This window comes from Elephas maximus, chromosome 3 (genome assembly GCF_024166365.1).
Source record: "Elephas maximus indicus isolate mEleMax1 chromosome 3, mEleMax1 primary haplotype, whole genome shotgun sequence".
NCBI lineage: Eukaryota > Metazoa > Chordata > Mammalia > Proboscidea > Elephantidae > Elephas > Elephas maximus.
Window position 1 is genome coordinate 154,093,929 of NC_064821.1, and position 18,550 is coordinate 154,112,478.

Below are 18,550 nucleotides of genomic sequence, written 5' to 3' on the forward strand. Positions count from 1 at the left end.
TCAGCTGATGCTGCAGGGCTGACTACTCTGCTGTCTTGGGCCCACCTCAGCTTCTTTCTTTTTTTCAACCAGTTCTTGTTTCATGGGTGCAACATTTGACCTATGCGTTGTTACGTTGGTAGCTGCCGTCAAGTCATCTCTGGCTCATAGCGACCCTGTGTACAACAGGACATAACAGTGCCCATTCCTGTGTCATCCTGACAATATTTGCTATGTTTGAGCCCATATTTTTGTATGAGGAATTAACTTGAGCTGTAAACGCTCACCTAAAGCACGATAAAAAATTAAAAAAGGGAAGAAAGGCGCATTCAGCAAACAAATATCTCGGAAATTAAAACCATAATAGTAGAGTTGTAGGAACACTGTCAAAGATACTTCCAAGGGAAAAAGGGAGCAAGAGCAAGGAAGGAACAACTAAATCTGATCTCCACAGGCAGCATCTCTGTTCCTGCAAATCGCAGATTCCAGCCGCCTGCTATAAAGCCAATACTGAGACAGGAGGAGGTAAGCACCAAGAGGGCTTTATTGAACACCGGTGTCCAAGAGACAGAGGGGGTTAAATTTCTCCCAAATCCGGTCTAACTCTAAAGGGCTAACTGGAGGGCTTTACAGGGAGAAGGTTAGGGTTTAGAGATTTCCAGGAATCCTGACTTTTCTTTGAGGTGGACATGACGATAAAGTGATCTACCATTGAAGCCTCGTAAGTCTCATCATGTCATCGGAGAGTCTTGCCAGTCTCTTCACGCCATCCTGGTTTCTCTCAGGGTTTAGAGATTTTCAGGAATGTTGACTTCTCTTTGAGGTGGACCTAAGCTTTGTTCAGCTATCTCAGTCTTGTGTGTTTTTCTCCCTGGGAGAGGAACATAATTTAATCAACAATAAAACAATTGATTGCCTCATTTTTCTTTAAAGGAACAATCATGAGACAGATTTTAGAGCAAGTAAATACGTTTCAAAGACTAGAGACTAATTACAGCTTATACAGCTATATAAAAAACTAGAAAATATATTCCCTGTATTTTAATACTACGACACTAAGGAAAATATATTTTCTCTACTTCATCTCCTGGACTTCCTTGCCCTCATGGTTCCTGTTGGGTATGGCCAACTGGAGGTAGAGGAAGGTAATCAAAGGGTAGGAGTAGAGAGAGTTCCTGGTATTTTTAAATCCCCTAGGGCTCCCTCCCCTCCCCGCCAGGGCTAGGTTTGGCTGTCACTCGCTCATTCCTCTTCCAGAGACCACAGGCCTGTCCTGTGACCCTCGCCAAGGCTCTGGGTCTCCCAGGGTCTAGTAAATAATCCTCCACCCTCCTTCCCCACCCACCCCCATCCAGGCCTGGAGGTGTTAATGGCCTCCCTGCAGTTTCCAGCTCCCAGGTGCTTCACTATCCTATGCTGAGTTCTTTTGATCCTGCCCTCACATCTCACAGAATTAAATATTCCCTTCATAAAACTCTCTTTGAATCACTGAGTTTGCATGTACCTTCTGTTTCCCGTCAGAGCCGTGGCTGGTATGAGATGATTTTCTCAGGTAAATCTGGGTAAATCTGGTCATCCTCTAGTTAAGAGCAGAGACCTAAAAAGCAGATAGAAAACCCTGAGTGAGTGGACTTTGCCAACTTTGAGCTTCACTGTAGGGTGATGCCAGGTTTTTTCACTAGGTCAGAATGCCAAGAAAGTTGTCCCAGAGGATTTTTATCTTAAGAAAAATAAAGAGGAGCAAAAGAGAAAAAGGAAACCAAAGACTCCAAAGACGAAACTAGTCTACAGGGAGCACAGCCTCATCTACCTAGAGAGCAGAATACCGAGATGGTGCCCGGCTACCATTACCGACCGTTGCCACCAGGGATACAAATACAATAGATGGTCCAGGATAGCATGGGAGAAAAACATAGAACAAAACTCAAATTCCTAAAAAAAAAAAAAGTCAATACTTATTGGACCCGTGGAGACCAGAGGAACGCCTGAGACTATCGCCCTGGGATACCCTTTGTCCTTGGATCTCAAACCACTCCTGGTGTTCACCTATCAGCCCAAACACAGAGTGGCTCATAAAATAAATATCACCTGCGACTACTGTGCTCCTCTAAATAATGAGACCTAACAGTCAAAATTCACCCTAGGCCGACGATGATGAAGGTAAGGAGGGGCAGGGAACTGATGGAAACAGAACTGTCACAAAGGAAATAACGAGAATGCTGACACATTGTGAAAAGTGTAACCAATGTCACTGAGTAACAGGAGGGTTAAGTCAAAAAGTACTGCTGCTAGGGTTCCAGTTCATACATGCACGGGTGTATTCCACACAAAACGTGTTTAAACATGTTTGTCTCTGTGATGGGTGGATGGCTGCAAATTCTCTAGGTAACACACTCGTCTTGGTCTCCGTAAGGTGCCTTCGGAAAAAAAAAAAAAAAAAAGGATACATTCTATGCCATGGAAAAAAAATGATTCCGAGGTCAGGGCTAATATCAATTTTTGTTCTATTCTACGTGTTAAGAGCCACTCATTATTCCGAGAAAGTTGCACAGGCTTCAGCCGAAAGCCAAAGGGGCGTGGGGAAGGAGAGGTGAAGAAGCCGCGCAGTCCGGGAGCCGGGAGAGACGCGGCTGGGCCAGGCCCCCGACTCGGCTCGCCGCGTAAACGGTGGCCGCTGGGGAGGGGGAAGGGAGACGTCACTTCTTCCTCGGGCTGCCGGCCCGCTCATTGGCCGTCTGGGAGGAACGGGAGGAGGAAAACGCGGGGAGGGGGCGGGCCGTGGGTAGGCGGGAAGAGCGCGGTCGGTGATGTCACTGACCGGGCAGTGTCTTATGTAGATACGGCAGCGCAGTGGCTGCTGGATCGGCGTGTACTGCTTAAACACGTTATGACTGTTCGTGGTGTGGGAAGAAGTCCAGGTCTGTCCATGAAATTGTGTGCTGTAGGAGCGTAGAAGGGCTCTGAGGGGTCGGGAGTGAGGCTAGCGAAATGACCGTCTGCGAAAAGAGTAAGGAGTGCGAGGCTGCGTGGGGGCGGCAGAGGAGAAACTCATACTTACCTGGCAGGGGAGATACCATGATCACGAAGGTGGTTTTCCCAGGGCGAGGCTTATCCATTGCACTCCGGATGTGTTGACCCCTGCGATTTCCCCAAATGTGGGAAACTCGACTGCATAATTTGTGGTAGTGGGGGACTGCGTTCGCGCTTTCCCCTGGTTTTTCTGGTCTGGAAAGATAGATTAGACTTTTTCTTCACTCTCCAAGCTTTTTCAGGCGTGGAGTTTTCGTCGAGCTATCTGGTCTTTGTGGGTTTGCTTTCTCCACCACTTAATTACTTTCGGGCAAGTAGTGCGATCGTCGTTGCTGTTTTCCTTCGCGGGGAAGGCGAGTCGACCATCAGCACATGTGGAAGAAACGTCTGCGTATGGCAAAACCACTTTGCTCCTTAATTTCGGGGCATCCCTGAAAGAGACGGCTGAGGTTCTCTACTGGGTCGTTGGTAGCGTTGCTCAAAATTTCTCAGGAAGACCTGTTACGGTGAAAATGCAGCTAAGTTTCTGGCTTTCAAGAGCCACGTGTTTATTTACCTCAGTGCCCTAGGGGGTAAAAAAAAAAGGGGTAGGAGTCCCAAATTAGGGCGTCGGCGGGGCTATCCTCCTCGTGGGCTCCTGGGGAAAGGGCCTTCCTTGGTTTCTGGGCTTTCGTTGGTCTGTTCCTCCTGTGCCTGACCCTCTGTGCTCTTCTCTTTTATGGAACAGCACTCAGAAAGGATTAGAACTAGGACCCACCCTTCTCTGGTGTTACTTAACTGATAACTCTCTTCAAAGAGTGGGAGAAACAAGTGGCATTCGGCTTCCAGTAAAGATTTACAGCCTTGAGAATGAAGAAAACCAAAGACACAAGGGGAAGATTAGTCCAAAGGCCTAATGGACCATGAGTACCAGAGCCTGAGTCTAGCACAACTAGATGGTGTCCAGCTGCCACCACCGACTGCTCTGACAGGGATCACCATAGAGGGTCCCAGACAGAGCCAGAGAAAAATGTAGAACAAAATTCCAACTCACACACATTCACAAAAGACCAAGCTTACTGGTCTGACACAGACTGGAAAAACACTAGGGCAAGGGCTAGAAGGCAGGAGAGGACAGGAAAGCTGGTAATGGGGAACCCCGGGTCGAGAAGGGGAGAGTGTTGTCATGGGGTTGGCAACCAATGTACAAAACAACACGCGTATTAATTTTTTTTAAATGAGAAGCTACTTTGCTCTGTAAACCTTCATCTAAAGTACAATTAAAAAAAAAAAACCAACAGCAGAAAGAGTAGACAGGGCTATAAAACAAACAATAACACGTGAGGAATGAGCTTCTTAATTCCATCGAGTATAGGAGAACTCATGGGCAACACCTGCCCCAAAACAAAGACAAGAAGGCAGGAAGGGACAGGAAACCTGGACGAAAAGACACGGGGAACCCGGAGTGTAAAGGGAAAAGAGGAGAATGCTGACACATTAGAGGGATTGCAACCAATGTCACAAAACAATTTGTGTATAAATTTTTGAACGAGAAGCTAATTTGTGCTGTAAACTTTCACCTAAAACACACACACACACACACACACACACGCACACACAAATTTACAGCCTTGGAAACCCTACGGGGCAGTTTTCTTCTTGATCCTATAAAGTCGCTATGAGTCGGAATTGACTCCACTGCAGTGGGTTTATCTTCAGACAAAGACCTTATTACCCCAAACAAGGTCACGTTCACAGGTACAGGGGTTAGGACTTCGAGATACCTCTTTGGGGGACACAATTCAATACCTAACCCTAGAGGGAGAGAGAATTCCATGGCTGGTGCTCTTTTTAATGTCAGTAAAAAACATCCTGTCTGTTTTCAAAGCCTGAAGATCCTGAAACAACTTCTGGTTGACAAGAAAGCATTTCTTCCCGGGGCTGTCAGTGCCCCCTTCAGTTTTAGACACGCCTCGTGCAGGGCAACGGCTCTGCCGTGGTGTTCTGACCACCTTGTACATGTCCACATAGGCCAGAACCCAAGTATCATGGATTGAATTGTGTCCCCCCCCCAAAACAGGTGTCAACTTGGTTAGGCCACCATTCCCAGTATTCTGTGGTTATCCTCCATCATGTGATTGTAATTTTTTGTTAAAAGAGGATTAGGGTGGGACTGTAACACCACCCTTAGCCAGGTCACATCCCTGATCCAGTGTGAAGGGAGTTTCCCCAGGGTGTGGCCTGCACCACCTTTTAGCTCTCAAAAGATAAAGAGAAGGAAGCAGAGAATGGGGACCTCATACCACCAAGAAAGCAACAGCGGGAGCAGAGCGAATGCTTTGGCCCTAGGGTCCCTGGGTCACAAGGAATCTTCCTCCAGAGACGACCAAGAGAGAAAGCCGACCCCTGGAGCTGACACCCTGAATTTGCGGTTGTAGCCTACTAGACTGTGAGAGAATAAACTTCTCTTTGTTAAAGCCATCCGCTTGTGGTACTTCTGTTACGGCAGCACTAGATGTCGGAGACACCAAGTCCTCCACCCGGGAACATAGGCTAGACAGTCTTGTGAGGAGCTTGACCCTTTTCTCATCTGCCTCTCTTTTTTGTGGGAGGCCGCCTCTAGACAGTTTTCCCGTCCACCTTCCTGCTTCCAGTGAGGGGTGGGGCTTTTCACCTAGCCCTCCTTAGGGCACAGCCACGGGATATAAAACTGCTCAGCTGCAGTGAGGCCTTGATTGCTCAGCAACAGACCGTCCACCTACTTATGTTGCCATCATCTGGCCACCTTTTTTGAGCGTCGACTTAGGAGAGGGCCATGAGGAGCTGGCAGCTTTGACAACTTTTCCTTTCACTGCCCACGTAAGTAATAAAGGATCGGAACGTAAAAAAGGATCTTTTTTTTTTTTTAAACTGTCTGAATCTGTCATGCCTTGACTCTGCCTTGTCTTGTGCTTGACACCTAGTAGTGACTTTGAGTCTCGCTGAACCTCCATGCATTGTCTGTGCACCTTAATTCTGTGCTCATGGGGTTATCAAGATTGCTGTATGTAAATGAGCCAGCGAGGAACTGCGGCAGACAGATGTATTGTGTGCGTTTCCTCTACTCACGTGCCCGCTTCCTTGTCTAACTGAATTTCACTTACAAAACACAAGTTCAAAGATAAACTTCTAAATAATTCCCCAAGACGATGACAGCAGAACATTAAACCAAGCGCGAGGATCCTTCTGAGCGTGGGGCCCTCGGTGACTGTACAGGTCACGTGCCCATGAGGCTGGCCCTGCATGGAGGTCCACGGCCAGGTGTCACTAAGAATTCAAACACTCTTCTCTTTGCAGAGAAGACCCAGAACCTATAGGAGATGACAGGTGGAGAGTACCTTTGCATACAGCTCTCCCTGTCTTTCAGAGTTCTTCATTAGCTACTAATTGTGGTCTCTGACTTTATCTGTTATCTCAGTCCAGACTTAGTGGCTTTGGGGCTTCTATTTTTAATATTTACCCAGAACCCACAGTCCCCAGTAGCAAAGACATGTTCCTCCTCATAAATGATTTCCAGCTTCAAGAAGCTCCAGCTCCTGTTGACCTAAATTTCAGACCCTCAAGTCACGTGAAGACACCCAGAGATTGGTGGTCAGTTGCTCAACAGTCAGAGCATTTTGTTTGCTTGTCAGACTTCTGTTCCATTACAATAAATCCCTGCAACTTATGTGCATTTCTTGATTGCTTAGCTAGATTCTTTTCCACTGAGAAATTGATATTGCTGTGGAGTTATAGTTTACAGTGAGGGGGAAAAAAAAAAAAAAAAGGAAGAATGTGGATTCCAACCAGCCGGTGAAGATGTCAGGTGAATTCAATGGATGTTGAAAGAAATTAGCTGTTAAATTCCTTTATGCCTGAGAATTTTACATTTCAAAATCAGCTTAAAAACAAAGAAGGTGTAAGGTAGAAAAAGTGCCCAGGATTTGGGGACTGGAACATTGGTCTTAATAAAAGGACAGAGACTGGGAATTCCTCATTGACCTAGGAGTATAAGAATGGGCTTTCTGGTAGAATCACTCTGAAAATATACAGCCCTTAGGTCCTGGGTCTCAGTCTCAAATGTCCCACCAGTAGGCTCTTGTGCTGGGGCCTTGTCCTGAGTGAATCCACCTGCATCCTAGCTACGTCTTCCCAGACTCAGGGGGACCAAGAACCTGCTGCATCTGCGCCAGCCTTGCCACATGCCTTGGGCAAGTCCTGGACCTCAACTCACAGCCCGTTTCTCTGTCTGTAAATGAGAGGGTGCCTGGGATAGTTTCTGGAGATCCCTCTGGCTCTCTGATTCTTCTCGGAAGAATTATGATGGGCTGTGTTTCCTTGGCACTTAGTGGGTTTTTTGAGCCCTTGGCCTGAGACGTCGCATTAGGAGATTCCGTCACAGCAAATAACTTTGTACCCCCAGGTGGGGCTCGTTTTTTACTTTTCAATAGCCGGTTTCCCAGTATGTGGTATGGGCACCACTGGTAGTACTTGAGATAGTTTTAGGTGGTACAAGGATGAGTATTTTAATATGAATAAGTATGTATTTAATTCCATATTCATACCCACCATGCATAACAAGCACATCAAGCCCACTTTGATGCCTTCTTTGTAGAGATGAGAAAGAGCGTTGGTATCATAAGCCTGGTGGCAACACTTCATCAAATGCCCTTTCCACGTCTAAACTTTCCTCAGATTTCTTTCCTAGGGTGACAGCTGGCGTGCTTGATGTCTTGCTTCCAAGTCCTACACCTATTACCAGACAATTTCTCCAGATACCACCCCAACACACCTGCGGTGACATGAGATCCCTTAGGTGACCTTTTGCCTTGGTTCTTTGGTAAAACAGCTAAGGCCTGAGGCATTACCTTTGCCCTAGTTTTCTACCCCCAGAGGGTTTGTTATTTTTCTTCAGGCTGACTGACATTTCCTGAGCAAGCTGTAAACAAGTTGAGGTTTGATACTTTTTGTCTGGCCCTGAGTTGCATGCAGTCTGCCCTGTAATTAGGATGCACCTTGCCGGATTGGTCAATATACCATGCAAATGGGGTGACTATAGGCTATGCAAATGGAGTATCTGTAGGCTACTATGCAAATGAAGTATCTCTGGCCTACCAAGAGGGGATTGTTCAATTCATGGCCTCGGTGGGAGGGCCATGCCTTGAAACCGAGGAGGAATTTGTGTGTGTGTGTGTGTGTGTGTGTGTGTGTGTGTGTATATATATATATATATATATATATACACAGTACACCCCACAGAGGTTTTTTTAGACAGGAAGAAGCAGGAGGAAGAAAGAAGTGCGAAGAAGCAGAGAGAGAGAGAAGAGGTAAAGAACCTCTTAAAAGAGCTGTAACACAGGTCAAGGGCTATAACGCTGAAGATGGTGACAGGCCTGGAAGGGGCCCAGTGGCAGAATCAGTGGCGACAGACAGCGGAGCCAAGAGGAGCCTGTCCTGAGGGGGCCGAGAGGAGCCCTGAATGGCTGAGAGGAGCTGAGAGAGATGTCCTACACTGAAGAAGGGAGACTTTGCCTGTATGCTTTCTGATCCTGATCCTGAGTTGTACCCTGTTACTTCCTTAATAAAGCACTAAACTATAAGTGTGGTTCTGTGTGGCCATGGGAACAGATCATTGAACCCCAAAGAGAAGTAGAGAGTGCCGTGGGAGGGGTGGATGATGTCAGAATTGGTAAAAAGTTTGGAGGCTGGTGGTATGTCTGACTGCCACCGCATGGGAATCAGCTTTGGGCTGATCCTGGTCATTATCCCCCTTGAATTCTGGAAGGTTCTGATGCTGATGCTACTTTTCCCACCTTTTTACAGCACCCCTTGCCCCAAAAGCAGCCTCTTTATTTTTCTGGCTCCAGTTTTGAAGCAGGCAGTCATGAAAAGGTTATTAAGGGTTATTAACCATCCCATAATAGCTGTTTTTCAGAAAAGTCTACTCTTGTTACATTTTTGTTACAACTTTTACAGCACTTCACCGTGATTAGTCGAATGCCCAGGTTTCTTGTCTTCTCTTGGCACTGACTCTGAATCTATGCGCTATAGGACCTTCCTGGGTTGGCGGTAGCCAGCCATCGCCTTGTTTTCAGGGCTGTGTGCAGTATTTCTAGAGCCCTGTGCAAAAACCCATTCACTAAAATTATGTGGACTGAGCATGCATTAAAAGACTGAAGATCCTCCCCTCCTTGTTCATACATATGTATGTCACTCTCTTTTTTTTTTTTTTTTTTCTCTATGAAAGAAGCAAATCTGCCCTGGGTCAGGGAGCTGGCAGCCTTAGGTCACGAGGCCCTGCCTGTCTCTCAGTTTGCAACTGTGAAGAAAACTTTCTGTTCTTTCAACCCTGTGTCTGGCTGACTTCAATTCGCTAGTCTGCTTGACAAGAAGCTATGAGTCGGTGGCTTCAGTTTCCTCTTCCCCCACCCCTTTCCTCAAGGCCTCTCTTACACCTCCTTCATGGGCAGACAGCATTAGCTCTCTCTCTGCCTCGGATTTGCACCTGACATGCATCAGGAGAATGGAAAATTAGGAAGATCCCTTAAGCTGCCCTCTCTTTCGATGATGGTGGAGACTGTAAGTGCTGTTGTTGTTAGTTGCTGGCAAGTGGATTCCTACTCATCACCACCCGCTGTGTGCCGAGTGGAACTGCTCCATAGGGCTTTCAAAGCTGTGATCTTTAGGAAGCAGACTGCCAGGTATGTCTTCCAAGATGCCTCTGGGTGGATTTGAAACACCAACCTTTGGGCTAGTAGTCAAGCGTTTAACTGCTTTTGCCACCCAGGGCCTCGGGGAATTTAAGTAAATAGGACATTATCTTCTCACTGTCAGAAATAACTTTAGATATTTCCTTCTCTGAAAATGCTGAATATTAAACTATATTTTAGAAGAAAATCCTAGGTCTTGTGTTGGCAGGTGTGGGCATTTTTTTTGCCAAACCTCCCCAGGCTGTGTCCTCATCTCGCTCTCCTTCTGAGCCACAGTGTCCTAGTAAATTGAAATAACCTCGACTCATTTGTCACTATTGAGAAAAGCAACGAAGGACCATGGCGCCCGCTCGTGGCTACTGCGGGCACAGCACACAGAGATCCGAAAGGCCCCAGAAGATGCTAAGGAGGCTAAAGGGCGGAGGGAGGGGGGCGAAAACAAAGGCAGGTTCAAAGAAAACCAGCTAAAACGTGCAAGATGCCGAGTGAGCGCTGAAGACATTGAAACTACAAGCCGTGCATCCCACAGACTGATACAGCTCGATGAAGAAGAGCCGTCAACTCTTCTCCCCAGCAGCAGGAGGTTTCCTTACCCAAGTAAAATACCTCGGTTAAGACCAAAGTCCATTTTCAGTGCCTTTCCGATAAGAAAACATGGCTGTGCAGAGAGTTTAAGGGCTTTTTTCCTCAGCCAGAGCTTAAGGGCTAAGTTATGCTCTGGCTCCCTGAGGGAGCAGTTTCTGACCAAAAGGAGCCTATCCACATGGTGGCTAGGAACTCCTTGGATACTGGATCCCAGGCATATCAGATATCCCAAGGTTATTACAAAGATCTTCGGTCTGGTCTGTGGCTAGGGGCACCACCTCTGGGAAGGCCTCCCTTCCAGTGCTGGCACCACTACTTGCCTTCTGTTTGACCTCGGGCCAGCTCGTTCAGTGTTTCAAGTCTCATATGAAAATAATAGTATTAACTGTCTTGTAGAGTTACTGTATAGATTAATGGGATGATATAATAATACACATAACAGTGTATGGCACATATTAGGTATACCAAAGAAAAGCCAAACCTATTGCTGTCAAGGTGATTCCAACTCATAGTGACCCTACAGGACAGAGCAGAACTGCCGCATAGACTTTTCAGGGAGTGCCTGCTGGATTTGAACTGTGGACCTTTTTGTGAGGAGCCTTAGCACTTGAGCACTATGCACCACACTTTGCATTTTGGGTATGGGAGATAGAAACTAACATGGAAGATAGGTCTTTGTTTTTCCGCTTAATTGTGAAATGTAAGTGTATAGGTTTCTGCTTTGGGCCGTAATGGAGTAGCTGAGATTGTATTTACATTTCTACCTTAAACCACTAGAAGACAAAACAAAATATATGTGAAACAGCTCTCTGGAGACACTGACCTTCAGGAAGTGTAGGACAGAGTTCAGGCTGACCGCCTAAGAGTGTGTGTTCCCACGAGCCTGTATGGAAAGAGCCTCTAACACATTGGCATGAAGGAGAGTCTTCAGGAGGGTAATACCTCAACACTGTGTCCACATTAGCCTTAGACTAAGGATTTTCTGAACACACCAAACAAAGCTTAAAAGCCAGCCTGGAAAGAATCAAACTGTTTCCACGCAACTTAATGGCATCGCAGACCAAAGTCCAAAAATATTACAAGGATTATAGAAAAATATTTTTTAAAACACTTAACATAAAATTAGGAATGTCTGGCATCTAATAAAAATTTTTAGGTATGCCAAGAGTGGAGTCCTGGTGCCAGAAAATATGATCCATAACCGTGAGAAAAGTCAACAGAAACAGACGCAGAAATAACTTACATGATAGAATCAATGACAAAATATTAAAACAGCTATTATGAACACACTGTGTATGTTCAGAAAAATGGAGGAAAGCATGAGCTTAATGAGGACGGAAATGAATGATATATGTATATATATATGACTCCAATAGAAGTTCTAGAATTGAAAAATACATTGGATGACTTTATCAGTTAATTGGACACTGTAGAACATAAATTATCTAAAATGAAGCCAGAGGGAAAAAAGAACTAAAAACGAAAAGACCAGAGCATCATTGACCTGTGAGAAAACATCAAGTGGCCTAATATCCACGTAACTGCAGTCCTGGAAACAGAGCAGCTGGAGTGACAGAAAAAAAGTTTGAAGAGATAACAACAATAGTCCCAAGCGGAAAGGTCCTGGCCCCTCCTTGTGGCCGCTGTGGAGACAGCACATAGGGATCTATCTGTACAACCCCAGGGGTCACTGGATAGCAAAGAGGATAGCAAAGAGGTGCAGATACAAGGAAAACTAGGCAATGTGCAGGACCTCAAAATGAGAAGTTGCAATGCCTATGGCCTGAGCTACCTTGATGAGTTTAAGAGCTGAGAGGTGCTCTTCTCCTTAGCATGGAAGATTGCCCAGTTATGTCTGAGCCAACACTGAAGGCAAGGTTTGGCATGTTGCTGATGAGGAAGCTGAGATTCGCAGAGTTTAATGGATTTCCTTGGCTCAGGACTGTTTACACTAAATCACGTCCAGTCCTCTCAGTTGCTGATGCTTCAGTGCATGAGCCATAGAGACGGTTACACGTGGGAGGATCTTCAAGTCTGTTAGTCCATCTGCTCAGCTCATGAAAAGGGGAATAATGCCTGGTTGTTTGCTTCAAAATTGCCCCATAACATTTTTATAATCTTACAGTGAAAGGCCTGTAGAATGTGACACAAACCCCAGAATCTTTGATACATTGGAGTACATAAAAATTTTGATTTAAATAAAAAACATTCTACATAACAAAGAAATTATTTTTATTTAGTATATATTTTATCAAAGTACCATATGCCCAATATTTCTGAAAAACAGTAGTGCCCTGATCCCTTGCTACATTTCCTGTTCTCCAGAGATAACCACTTTCAACCCGTATAACAAGTTATTGGGCTCTTTCTCTTTTTATCTCTAAAGAAACATTGTTATGCCTTCATTTTCCAGTTTTCCACTCCAGGCCCTGCAGACAGCCTGCAAGGGGAAAAACGCTGTGGATGGGTGCACCACCTGCTAGTCAACACCAAGTGGGCCCACAAGGCGCTGCACTGGGCTTCCGCTCACTTGCCAACCAACTTAATCCACTTCACGCGTCCACACAGTGAAAGGAAACTTTGCAGGAACAAATGCCAGGCAAGCAGCTTTGAGGTTTATCGGTGGAACCCGGTTCTCGGGTGGGTCAGGAAGGGATGGGAGCGCTCCTGAGTGAGGAGCGGCGGTGGTCCACACCCAGCACCTGAAGCCCCTGCTGTGAACGCCCAGTTCTCTTCTCTGTTCTTTCCAGTCTCTCCTCCTTCCTCAGCTATTTTCTGCGATTTTCTGGGAGCTCAGTTCCTGAGGAGGAGACGAGAGGAAAAGGGGACCCGGCCGCGAGGCGGAAAAGGCTACGGGGATCTGGAAGGTAGCCTGGATCTGGAGCAGCTCGCCCTTGTTCCTTCCGGGCCCGAAACCTTTCTAGCTCCTAAATGAGGATCAGAGGCGGGACGCGGAAAGGGGAGTAACAAGTTTAATTCGCAATTTAAGGAGTTTTCTTTTTAAATCCTTCCTTTAAAGGAAACACTAAGGTTCCATCGAGACTTGAACTCGGACAGCTGGATTCAGAGTCCAGAGTGGTCAGCATTACAGCATGGAACCACCAGGAGTCTGTGCCGCTGTATGGCAGTATGAATTTCCAAATCCACTGCCCCGGGCAAGTCTATTCTGACTCATGTCTGTAATCATTTCAATTAAAAAGAAAAAACCCTCTTGCCGTCCAGTGTATTCCGACTCTTAGGGACCCTGTATGAGCATCTCGGTAGAGGTGCGTGAATCTCATTTAGCATCCATAGTTTCCACGACTAATCTCAAGGCAGTCTTCTATCAGACAGGACTTGATGACCGTTGACCTGTGTGAGTGGACTCATCCATCTTGCTTTCTCTCTGCACCTCTCTTTTTATTGACTTCTATCATTTCATTCGCATCTCAGGAAATTGAGGTAAAACCCACTCTGGGTTTAGGGCGATGGCACAGCTCTTTAAACCTCTGTCAGAAATCCTATACTCGGCCTCATTTACCAGAGTTTCCTGTCCCAAGGTGAAATTTCTGCAAACAACAGTGTTATTTTCCTTTTCTTTGCCTTCACCCATTTCTCATTGCCGAGGAAGGGCAGATGATTGTCAGGGCAGGAGTTGGGACTTCCCGGGTGCCTTGTCCAAACACCACCTACTACACTTCAAAGCCACCACGGCTTCCTATGTGTAATACAGAAAGGTGTCTCAGCAGTGTTTTATCTGGGGAGTAGGTTCGGCAGGCAGGAGAACTCTCATTTTCTTCTTTATACATTTCTTTTTTGGTAAGTTTTTCTTATAACAAACATCTCTGTTAAATATACAAAAAAAAAAAAAATTAACCTTGTTTAACATTTATACACTCAGACAAACCCGACTAACCTCATGTGCTGTGACTCAAAATCTACCATGTGCTGTTGAGGCTACAAGACAGGGCTCTGACACTTATACAGCCCCAGTCTGTTTTCAGAGAGCTTGGCCATGTCCGTTACATTCCAGTTTCTCGGTATATCATGACCTAGAAACTTCACAGCTTTTTATTTGATTTAACTTCATCGTAAGAAATTAGTCTTTGTCCTTGGTTTCTCAGAGATAACGGTAAACCAAAAAAAACAAAAAACTAAACCCCTTGCTGTCAGGTTGATTCTGACTCCTAGTAACTCTACAGACAGGGTAGAACAGCCCAGTAGGGCTTCCAAGGACGGAAATCTTCACAGATACCCATTGGTATATCTTTCTCCCTCGGAGTGGCTGGTGGATTCAAACCATCAAGCCTTTGGCTAGAAGCCCAGCACTTACCCACTGTTTCTCCAGTGCTCCCTGACATAACTCTAAATGCTTGGAATTTGCTGAGTAATTGAGGTGCTTCTGTTTTCTATAGGCCTCCAGACCACACTTGAGGGTTTATGCTAATAAGGTGACTCAAGTGGGGGTTGGCAAGGGTAGAAAAAGGACCTCCTGATACCAGCCAACCTGGGGCGAGGGGGTGCAGACGTTGGGGAAAAATTCATTCAGTCATGCCTAAGTAATGAGGCTCAGAAAACAGCTCTGGACACAGAAGCTCCATGGGCTTCCTGGTTGATGAGAGACATCTATGCACATGGAAGGGTAGTGCAGCCCTTTTTGAGACAAGGACTCTGCATGTTCAGAACCTTCCCTGTCCTTGCCCTATGTGTCTCCTCATTTGGATCCTTTTTGCTATAAAACCGTAATTGTAAGTATAGGACTTTCTGTGGGTTCTGTGAGTCATTCCAGCAAATTGTTAAAGCCACGGGGATAGTGAGAGCCAGCAGGTCAGAAGTGAGGGGAATGAGTACCTCTGAGCTTGTGGCTGGTATCCTGAAGGGGTAGAGGCAACTTCTGAGTATGTAGCCAGCTGGTCAGAAGTTAGTGGGGTCACGAGGACTCCCAAGGTTGCAGCTGGTGTCTCTGCCCTTTACTTGTGAGGTCTGCTCTAGCTCCAGATGGTTAGTTAGGGTCAGAGGAAGATGCTGCATGTGCACCTGGTGTCAGAACAAAAGTGGAAGAGAATTGAATTGATAGTAGGTAGATTTGGGTTGATCAATAAATATTTGTTATTAGAGAAGTGGGACTTGATTCGGGCTTTTCCTACATGTAAATATATCAAGATCCCCAGGGGCACCCATTGTTGTGTCACAGGGTAGGTATATCCAAGTTGCCTCACAGTATTGTCTCATTATTTCCTTTATGTGCACAAAACACCACAACACTAAATATGTGTATAATAGATGTAAACTTGGTATTTAAATTACACACATAGTTTCAATACCTTACAAAGAGATTATTATCATGCATTCCTTTGGCAGTCAAAATTGCCTTTCTTCTCCCTAAGGCTAGTTTGTGCCTTCGAAAAGTGAGTTGGATCTCTTGGGCTAATGATTTCAAAATGGTTAGACTGCATATAAGACATTAACGAATGACCTGGTCGTGCATACACATAATGGAGTTCTATGCGGCCAAAACGTGAGGGTCTCTATGGACTGGTGCTGAGTTATCGCTAGGATAAATTGTTTATGTGAAAAAAGCAAAGCAAGAAGTGAAAAAACATATACAGTATTCTACCTTTTCTTTAAGAAAGGACAGGGTAGAGTGTTTGTACTTATTATTAACACAGGCTTATTTTTCAGGAAGGATAAGCCAGAAGGTAATAAAAATGTGTATTATAGGGTAGAGCAGATGAGTAAATGTATTAAAAATTGTTTGGGTCAGGGTTATCAACACGAGAGAGAAGAGATAAAATTATGGACTAGGGGAAGTTGAGGAAGAGCCTCTTGGTGTTGGACTGGGATTGAAAGTGTCAGTATAAACTAATGAATTAAATATGAATATTTTCTTACCATGTCCACTTACAGAGCCTAGAAGCAATGCTACCTAGTGGCTACATCTTTGTTGTGAATGCCGTTCTCCACCAAAAGAAACAGATTTCTTGGAGAAATGACTGATTTTGGACAAGGAAATCACTAGTTGAGCTTGGAACTTCTTGCACCCGAAAGGAAGAATGTGCTTCTTGATTCATGGAAGCAAGCCAAAAGATCACAGGAACCAGCCTGAAGAGATCCAAAGTGGTCAAATTGAGACAACTGGAGCATCAAAAACAATAATGGTAATGGATAATAACACACTGAACTCAAAAAAGAAGCCACCAGTTCATCGAATCTAAGATTGGGGAGGGAAGTGCTATAATAAAATAAGAATGCAGAGGGGAGCTCTAAATAAAAAGCCTTGACTAGAGAAAAATGCGCTGCCACTGGTGAACAATAGTCCTTCATCCTCTCAGATCGTGGCACTGTATTCAGATATTCTGGTGGCCTGCACAAGTGGGCGGAGAAGAAGAGCCAGAGAAGGAAGTAGGAGCAGGAGCAGGAAGGAAAGAAGAAAAGAAAGAGAGAAACCAGGAAAAGTTTAAGAACCATGCAGTGGGGAGAGAGGCAGCTGGACTCACTTACTTAGCAGTTTATGCCAATGTTTTTATTTACATATCTTAACTGAAGTCTCATTCATGTCAGTGTTTGAATAGCTGAGGGTAATAGGGTTAAAGGCGAGTCCATGTATAACTACGGTATGAGTCTGTTAATAGACTTATTTCTGTGTATTTGATGGGTTTTGTTTTTATTCTTTGAATTTTTTGGTTTTTCTGTGACTGTACTTAGGAAAGACTTACGGAGCGGTAGCTTTATTTTGGAGCCCTGGAGGCGCAGAGGTTAAGAGCTCAGCTGCTAAACCAGAGGTTGGCAGTTCAAGTCCACCTGTTGCTCCTTGGAAACCCTACAAGGTAGTTCTACTCTGTCCTACAGGGTAGTTATGAGTCAGAATTGAGTCGATGGGAACGTGTTTGGTGTTTCTGGTTTTACGTTTTTTACCTGAAGGCAAAAACGTGGTTAATTTTCCTCAAATAATATTATTGAGTGTCTATCACGCAATTTTCAAAAAAAGCTTCTCAGTTTAATTAAAAAAAAACCTATTATTATTTATTATTATTATTATTATTATTATATTTATCATGCAATTTTGAAAAAAAGCTTCTCAGTTTAATTAAAAAAAACTATTATTATTTTTTTTTTATTATTATATTTAGTCACACATGAATCAATTCCCTAAAGCACTATTTTTCAAGCTCATCTGCTGTCTACATGCATCACAGTCACCCAGACAGCTTGGTAAAAAGTAAAGATTCCAGGCACAAGGATTGGTCTTTATTTGCCTGCAGCAACAAAGGAAAAAGGAGAGTCAGGAATAAGAGGATGAAATAGAATGTGTGGCTAATTGCCTCCATGAACATATTGCCTCCTTTTCATTGAGGCCAGAATAAAAGGATTGTGCCTAGCTATACTGTACATTTTGATCAAAGGTTATATAAAAGAATCCTGATCAAAGGGGGAAAATGCATGTCATGGATTGAATTATGTCCCTCCAAAAATGTGTGTATCATTCTGGATGGGCCATGATTCCCAGTATTCTGTGGTTGTCCTCCATTTTGTGATTGTAATTTTATGTTGAGAGGATTAGGGTGGGATTGTAACACCACCCTTACCCAGGACTCCTCCCTGATCCAGTGTAGAGGGAGTTTCCCTGGGGTGTGGCCTGCAGCACCTTTTAGCGCCCAAGACATGAAAGGAAAGGAAGCAGGCAGAGAGTTGGGGACCTCATACCACCAATAAAGCAGCACCATGAGTAGAGCACATCCTTTGGACATAGGGTCCCTGCATTTGAGAAGCTCCTTGACCAGGGGAAGATTGAGGACAAGGACCTTCCTTCAGAGCCGACAATGAGAGAAAGCCTTCCCCTGGAGCCGATGCCCTGAATTTGGACTTGGTACCTACTACCCAAAAAAAAACACAGTGCCATCGAGTCGATTCCGATTCATGGCTAGACTGTGAGAAAATATATTTCTCTGTTTTAAAGCCGTCCACTTGTGGTATTTCTGTTATGGCAGGACTACATGACTAAGGCAATGCAGAACAGAATTTCAAATTCTCATGGTTCTGATTTTCTGGAACCCCGGAGGCTAGATGAACCCCTGAAACTATTGCCTTCTGATAATCTTTAAAACTTCAATAAAAATATCCCCTGAAGACTTCTTAAAACCAAAAAATAGTTTAGCTTAAGCAGTAAAGAATGTCTGCCTTGAGCATTATGCTCTTTTAAGATATATTTATATGGAATCAAATTGACAACAGCAACTTAAAAGATTAGCTAGGAAACTTGGGAGGCAGTG

At 44.8% G+C, this 18,550-nt stretch overlaps 1 non-coding gene across 1 annotated transcript; it reads left to right on the forward strand.

Moving 5' to 3' along the window:
* The first annotated feature begins 3,029 nt into the window (after positions 1–3,029).
* Positions 3,030–3,193, forward strand: LOC126074193 (U1 spliceosomal RNA). The gene has a single exon (XR_007516994.1). It is a non-coding gene; the product is annotated as a U1 spliceosomal RNA (small nuclear RNA).
* Positions 3,194–18,550: the final 15,357 nt, after the last annotated feature.